Below are 8,124 nucleotides of genomic sequence, written 5' to 3'. Positions count from 1 at the left end.
AAAAAAAAAAAAAAAAAAAAAAAAAAAAAAAAAAAGTAAGTTATATTCATGTGTCATTACAAATATCCAGTGAGCTCTGATGTATATAAAATACTTCATAAAATGTAAAGGGCTATAATAAATATGAGTGAATTATTATAAAGTGGTTCCCTCAGCCCTGAGGTATATATATCATTTGCCTCAGATTACTGGGTGTTTTTTTTAATTTAAAAATGTTTCATATCTGCTAAGCAGTTTGTTCTGTCTCCTACCACACTATCAATATGCCTGCCTCTGCCGGCTGCCCACTTCCTCCTAATGTGCTGTGTTCATCTGCTGTGAGCTGGGACCTGAGATAACCAAGCCTGTTTAGTGCAGACAGAGCTAGACAAGCTCTGGGTGCACAGGCTTTGAGACAGCTCTTTTGGTTGCTTACCGCCTTTCTGACAGGTTCACAGTAACCTTCTGAATAATAGAAGTTTCTAACGAAAGCCTAGGCTAGCGGTTTTTTCAGGTGCCACTAAGTAAAAGACTACAAACTAAGGACGTTGCTAGATTAAGGGATAACAGCATGCACCAAAGAACAGCAAAGCAACAACAAATACTGTGTCTGCACAGGGGTCTTTCATGCTTTTAAGAAAAAAGAATGCAGGGGTAAAAAAACAATGAAAATCAAATCCAGATAGACTTAAGAGTATTTCTGATGCCATTAAACTTTGTCAATACCATTAAAATACACACTTACATCATCACATGTTGTTTCAAAGACACAGTTTAGTCTCATTGCAGAATAAGATTGTACCAAAATTTCTCCCCTAACAATGATTCCTAAGAATTTCTCACTTCAAATAATCAAGGAAATTATTATCTAAAGGAAAGTCTCAAATTTACCTGTATGCTGCTCTTTAGTTATAAATGAATTAGTGATAGGAATATGGGTTTTACCAAAAGCTCCAAGGCACACATCTCACATACACTCACCTGCTATATGTACATGTATATAAATGTCACTATAAATGAAAATGTCACCCAGAGATAATAAAATAATTTTTAAAATTTAAATCTGGTCCAAAGTATTTAAAATAGATAGAATTTTCACTTTTCCTACGTTTCTTCCTCATTTAGATTTCATGGTTTTTACATTAAAGATTGACTATATGAATTTTCTTTTAAATTTCTCTACATCTTTCATTTCTAAACTGTTCTCTCTAGTAAATTTTAGATTCACATTTTCAGGAAATTTGGAGTGTTCCAGACAATATACTAGATATCAGGAAGTTTTCTCACTGGGCTCTGAGGCGCTGTAAGTTCTTATGCTAGAATGTAAGCTCCTTGAGGGCAGGTACTATCTTATTTATTGTCTCCAAGGTTCCCGGTACATGATCTGACAGAGTAGTCAGTGTTTGTTGAATGAATCAAATGAACCTTCACCATATGTGGCCTCAAGTTCCCATGAAGCCAGATTGCAATGTGCAGATTATTCCGTGCTAGAGGAATCCATCAATTACTATTACAATGAACAGACTGTATTCATCAGAGTAATGTTTTTTCTGACCAGAAGTTCAGAAAAACTAAGCATTTCTTACTGATCTGGAAAATGGCTAGACTATTTTTCACTCAACCAACATTTGAATCCCTACTATATGCCTAGTCCAGTACTTGAGACTCAAGGGACAAAGGTAACTAAGGTTTTGGTATTCCATGGCTGCAGCTGAAATAGACTTAGATGCAGGGATGGCTTCATGGGTGTGTGACCTGTGCAGTCATATAGGGCCCTGCACTGAGAAAGGCCTCATGTTTGGTTTAATGCTCTGCTGAAGCCATCTTGAAATTCCTAATTTTTTTAACAAGGGGCCCTCATTTGTATTTTGTACTGGGCTCACAAGTTATATAACTTACCCGGCTTAGATATTATCATTCTGACATGGTGGAAAGGAACCACAACAAGAATTACCTTATCTTTTACCTATCTTCTGGTAAAGATATTCACATTCATTGAAAACTAGCCATAAAGTGAATGATTTGGTAAAATAACTTCTAAAATCAAAACAAAGTATCTCCCTCCCAAACTTTTTTAACAGATCAAAATGCTCATTTCAGAATTAGAAAAGCTTTGTAAAAGTGTAATTGGCTTTTACCTTTTCAATTGGATGTTTTGACTTTTTCAAATGGATGAAGCTGTAGAGTGGTAGGGGAATTTATTTTATCTACATGCACACCTACATACAATTTTAAGGTTTTAATAAACCTTTTATTAAAATATGCACTGAATATATTATATATACCAAATATATATTTGGTCTAAGTCTACCTCAAAATGTGCTTTAAAAAAAGTAAATGCTACTTTGAGACACTTGACACACTTTTTGTGTATGGTTAACCTGTTTAAAAGGTTGATGGCAAACTTGCATTTAGCAGTAGTTGGAAAATTTTTGTTTAAATTGCTTAGGTGTTCATGTGCAGACCAGAATCAAGCATAAGGCTGTAACGGAGGCAGTCACTTGGTGGTTCTTGTTAGTGAGAGCCTAAACTTTTTCAATCACGTTAACCCCTATCAGCAAAAATCAGTGACTGTAGTCCAAATTTTGATTGTTTATAAATTATATATACACATATACTATTGTACTAATCTACATGTACATTATAAAACATGTACAGAGAAAATGGAAATTTTAAAAGAATTAAGATTTTGAAAAAGCAAAGTTCTCCAGCACCTCTTGCACTCCCAGGGGTCTCGTGCTCCCGCTGGTATTGTGCATTTTTCATTTTGTGAAGTCCACGGTCCTAAAACACGCAATTGGCATTGTACGTTGAAAACACATTTACTGAGACCCAATCCATTCACATCAGCTCACTAATGTCCTGGCCATTTATAAGTTTATTCGATATGAATCATGTTTTGTAGGGTTTTATAAATTAGTTCCTTTATTCAGTGAAAACTGTATTCATATAAATAGGAAGCATAGTTGATTTTTACTTTTGTTTTTCAAGCTGTCTATAGGGATTGGTTCTCATATAGGTACACTTAGAACATGCTATTTTTCAGTGTTCCCTAGGATGATGTTTTCTTGTATATTTAACAGTATGATTGGTGGTTCATTTTACCATACTATTTAAATTCACTAGAAAAATGACAGTCAAATTTGGGACACTCGTTTTTTTGGTAAACCACTGAAGAAAAAAATAGAGTGACTCCCTTTCAATTATTTTGTGAACTTAACCATTTAGGTAAACTGATTTAACTAATGAGAGCACTAATTATCACTATTTCAGTTATTCCTCTGACTACCACACTATGGGCTATTTAAAAATGGGTTTTTTTATTTAAAAGGCAAGGGTTATTTGGCATGCATTTATACTAAGGCATTAACAATTAATTTTAGTTTACTGTTACTGATGTAACAAATTACCACAAGCTTAGTGGTTAAGACAACACAAATTTATGTCCACTGATTTTTCTTCTAGGCCCTTCCTTCGGACAGAGGACATGAAAAGTGGTTAAACTCTAGCATGCGGCAGTTAGGATCACCTGGAGGGCTTGTAAAAATACAGATTGCTGGGTCCACACCCAGAGTTTGTGATTCCATTAGGTCTGGGGTGAGAGCCCCATTTTGCATTTCTAACCAGTTCCCAGTTGATGCTGTAGGTCTAGATACCACAGTTGGAGAACTATGGATATTGAAGATGCAGTTAGGGTTTAGATTTCTCACAGATGACAGATCCCATGGATCTTTATGTAGACAAAGGAAGCCAGTTTAGAGAAGATCTTAACTTTGGAGGTTGATATTCTAGATGGACAACACGCGTCCATCAGCTGCGCCATTCAGTACATTGTCAGGTTGGCGCTCCTTCAGCAAGAGCTAAGACTTCCCTGATTTCACATGATAGTTAAGTGACTGAGCAGTTAATTAAGCTAAGACCATCTTACCTTCTCAGGAACAGACTGGTGCTGTGTGGCTTATCTTCTAACTCAAAGAGTACTGCTACAGAAACACTCTGGTGTGAGCTGTCAAGAGCTGCAACTGCCAGAAAAGGAACAACTGAAACATTAACCAGGGCAGAGACAACTCAAAGCATTTTTTAACCTTTTTTGGAGGAAATAACTGTTTCCATTGAAAGCCATTTAAATTATGGGTACACCAAGCTGCTGCATGGACATGAACATGCAAAAGCCCTTCACTATAGAAGATTAAGTTTTGTCTGAGTAAAATGAAGGATCCAGATTTCATTGTGAAAGGATTACTTTTTAAAAGTTAAATATAAAGTATCAGATCTATTCTGAATACATTGTATTTATGAAGCAGTTATTACTTAAATAGTATTTTTGTGTGTGTACTTAATAAATGTATGTAATTAAAAGAAGGATTTCCTGGCATTTATTGAAAGTTGCAATGTATTGGCAGGAAAATCATTATCTTTACCTTGGTCCCTTCAAGGGGTAGATAAGACTCCTCACCTCTGGGTAGTCTCAAGAAAAAATAAGTGGATTGGCCTCCATTTTATCCCCAGCCCTGTCAGTCTGCAGGGGGTACTGCGGGCCTGAGAAGAGGGAGCAGGTGGCTGCCGTTGCATTATGACAAGTAGAGAAGGTAAGTGAATTACTGTGCCCTAGGCCTGTACTCTCCTCTAGCAAGTATTTCTGTAGTAGCCTATGCTTTCATCGCAGTCTAAGAATAACTAACACACTAAAAAAATTAAACTGAGTCTCTCAACACACCACTAACATCAAATATTGATAAGCCGCCCTAATGATTTTTCTTGTTTATTATGAAAATGTTCAAACATACAGCAGTTGAATCTCACAGTGAACATCCGTTTGCCAAGATTCTACATTAATATTTTACTATGCTTGTTTTATCATTCATCTAATACTCCATCCATCAGTGCATCTTACTTTTTTTTTTTTAATTTAGGAATTTTTTTTTTAAGATTTTTTATTGGGGAATTGGGGGGATGGGAACACTGCTGGGGAATTGGAGGAAGGGGAACAGACAAGTTACTGTTGTTTTGTTCTTCAATCTAGTTGTGGAGGACGTTGCTTCACTGGCCCAAGTTGGCACCATCATTGCGCTCTTCCCGGGCGAGGCAGATCAGTCGCCGGCTTCTGGACAGCCGCTCACGGCTGCTGGCTACATACGGTAGCCCATGGCAACCCACTGCCACAGGGGCTGCAGCCTAACGCTGTCACCAGCGACTCACAGCAGCCCCCCAGCTCCAGGTGGAGCTGTTGTTCAGCATCTTAGCTGTGGAGGGCAGTGTCACTGGCCCTCATATGTGGGATCCGAACCGGGGCCCTCTGGCGTCCCAAGCCAGCTCTTAACCATCGCGCCACTCGGCTGGCCCCGTCTTATTTTTATGTGTTTTGAACAAATTGCAGATATCTGTACCCATCCTTCTAAAAATCCTCAATATATGTCAGAGTTCAATATCTTTTATCATAAAATTTCTGTGATGCACACAAATATTATCAGTAAGTTTATACAAATGTATACACTTGAGTAACCCAGGCCCCTATCAAGATACAGACTACTACCTTCAACCCGGGAAGTCCCACATGCCTCTTCCCAGTCTAGTCTCCCCTATCCCTCCACAGTTTTGTTTTCCACCATAGATTTGCCTCTTGTACAACTTCACATAAATGAAATCATGCATTATGCATTCCCCATGATGATTTTTAAAAGACAAATTCCTAGGAAATTCAAAGTGTCTCTGAAATAGGGAGAGTAATAGTGATAAAAGCAACATCTGGGATCAGATTATGAATCATTCATTGAACAGATATTGATAAGAACTTATAGTCTGTGGATACAAAGATCAGAAGACAGTCCCTACTCTCAAGGAGTCCACACTGTCCTGAAGGGTACAGCAGACACCATGAAGGCAGAGCCTGGGGGACAGTCATCAGTCATCACATGCGGCGGGAGACCTGGTCTAGCCTGGAGCCAGTGGAGCATCAAGGGAGGTTTCAGTTTTTACTTGGGAACCTGTCTCAGGCATCCAATGCTTTGTATTTCAACAAGTCTAGAATCTTAGAACTTAAGATGATTTCTCCTTAAACAAGGGCAGTTTTACAATACCGAGCAGATGCAGGTCAAATTTGAGAAACAAAATGAACAAGAAACTATACAAGGCACAAATTGAAATGATTAGGGATTCTGTCTTTCTCTAGTTTGAGTTGCTATAAACTCACATGTACCTAGTATTGCTCCCAGACACTAAAACCTGCCTTTCTGTTCCTGGACCACAAATAGCAGAAACTTTGAGGAGCTCCAAACAGCCGCAGCGTATCTTCGTCCTCTGGGACTCGTCTTAGCTTTCTCAAGGCAAGTCACACCCATTACGTCTCTAAGTTCAGGCCCTCACCTCCGAACTTTTTTATTACGTTCACAAAAATTACAAATGAAAAGTACTTTGTCCTTCCTCATACCCATTTTTTCCTACTGTTATGTCCTTGAAACGCTATGTCTGTTTTTGAGTGGGGGGTGAGGAGTGGTGAGCCCAAGAAAACTTGCACTTTTAAAAATCATTCTTTTCCTAGCAAAGTATGAGAGGAGTTAAGGAGAAAGTTCTGAAGCTTCTTTTTGCCTGAAAGGAGGAAGTTATATAATAGGAGCCGCCTATTATTATAGATAGGATGACCCTTGAGAGATAAATTAGTTCCTTTTTCCTAGTACCATCTGAAACAAAAAGTTAGCATCTCAAGGTAACTAAGTGCATTCCCCTTTTTTGGTGTACTCCCCATCAGAAGCAAGTAACTGCTAACAAATCACAACTGGTTCCCAGAGTACCTGATCTGAATGTTTTATTTTTGTTGATGAAAAAGTAGAGCAACCAGGGAGGTGGTTTGCTCGAACTAATTAAAACAAGTCACCGCCTTCATTCATGGCACTTCTACAGTAACAAAGCAGCAGTCAGTGCCACACTATTTTAAGGAATATATATACTTTTAGTTTCAGGTGTGCAAAACAATGCAATAAACATTTATACCCCTCATAAGGAATACTTTCTTCTTGCCCTTAGTCCATTTCCTTCAGCTGAGTTCCACAAGTCGAACAGTGCAAGGAGGGGTAAGAAAAATAGAGTGCCTGTACATACATACAATCCTGACTCACAATTATTTTTCTCAAATTAGCTAGACATTTTTCAAACAAAGCTGAGTGTTAAAGGGGGATAATCAAGAACACTCATCAGCCATTTAGCCCATATGTTATGGACTTCATGTTTGTATCCCCCCAAAACGTGTATGTTGAAGCCCTTATACCAACACCACCCCAACAATGTGATGGTATTTACAGGTGGGGCCTTTTGGAGGTAATGAGGTTTAGGTGAGGTCAAGGTTCTCTCTCTGCCATGTGAGGACACAGTGAGAAGTCTGCATACACCAGGAAAAGGCCTGTGACCAGAAACCAAATCTGCCATCACCTTGAGTTTGGACTTTCCAGCCTCTGGAACTGTGAGAAACATGTTGTTGAAGTCATCCAGTCTACGGTGGTTAGTTATGGCAGCCCAAGCAGTGTAAACATTTTTTCTTAACCTTCATGACCCATCAAGGGATGGTCAGACAGGATATTCCAGAATGCTGCAATCCTGAATATCCACATGTCCCTTCATTCCCTTCTTTACAGAAATAATATCAGACATCTACCAGATGTCAGGCACTGTGCCAGGCACCTGAAAACATGGAAATGAGAGCAGTCCCTGCCTCTGGAGCTGGCATTTGGAAGGGGCAAGAGACATCCAATAGTCACAACATAATAAAACAGGTGTGGTGGTGTAGGAATATATTAAGAGGGGAACCTGAGTGAATCCTGCAAGAGTGAGCTGGCTTCCCTGAGGAAGTGACGTTTGATCTCAGTCTGGAGGCCCCAGTAGGAGTGACTGAGTGTTCAGGGTGGAGGAACTCTGTGTGGGTAACGGCCAGGAAGCTCAGTGTAGACGTGCCCGTGCTGGAGGCAGTGACTGAGCAGAGCAGTTCCAGCTGGAGATGAGAGTAAAGCAGGCAGGGCTTGGGTCATTTCATCGGAAACAATTACTCAGCAATAGGAAGAATGGATTGGGCCGGCCGAGTGGCGCGATGGTTAAGAACTGGTTTGGGACACCAGAGGGCCCCGGTTCGGATCCCACATATGAGGGCCAGTGACACTG

Source organism: Hipposideros armiger, unplaced genomic scaffold, assembly GCF_001890085.2.
Source record: "Hipposideros armiger isolate ML-2016 unplaced genomic scaffold, ASM189008v1 scaffold_133, whole genome shotgun sequence".
In the NCBI taxonomy this organism is placed as follows: domain Eukaryota; kingdom Metazoa; phylum Chordata; class Mammalia; order Chiroptera; family Hipposideridae; genus Hipposideros; species Hipposideros armiger.
The sequence above is the reverse complement of the archived record's forward strand: the minus strand, read 5'-3'. Positions refer to the sequence as shown.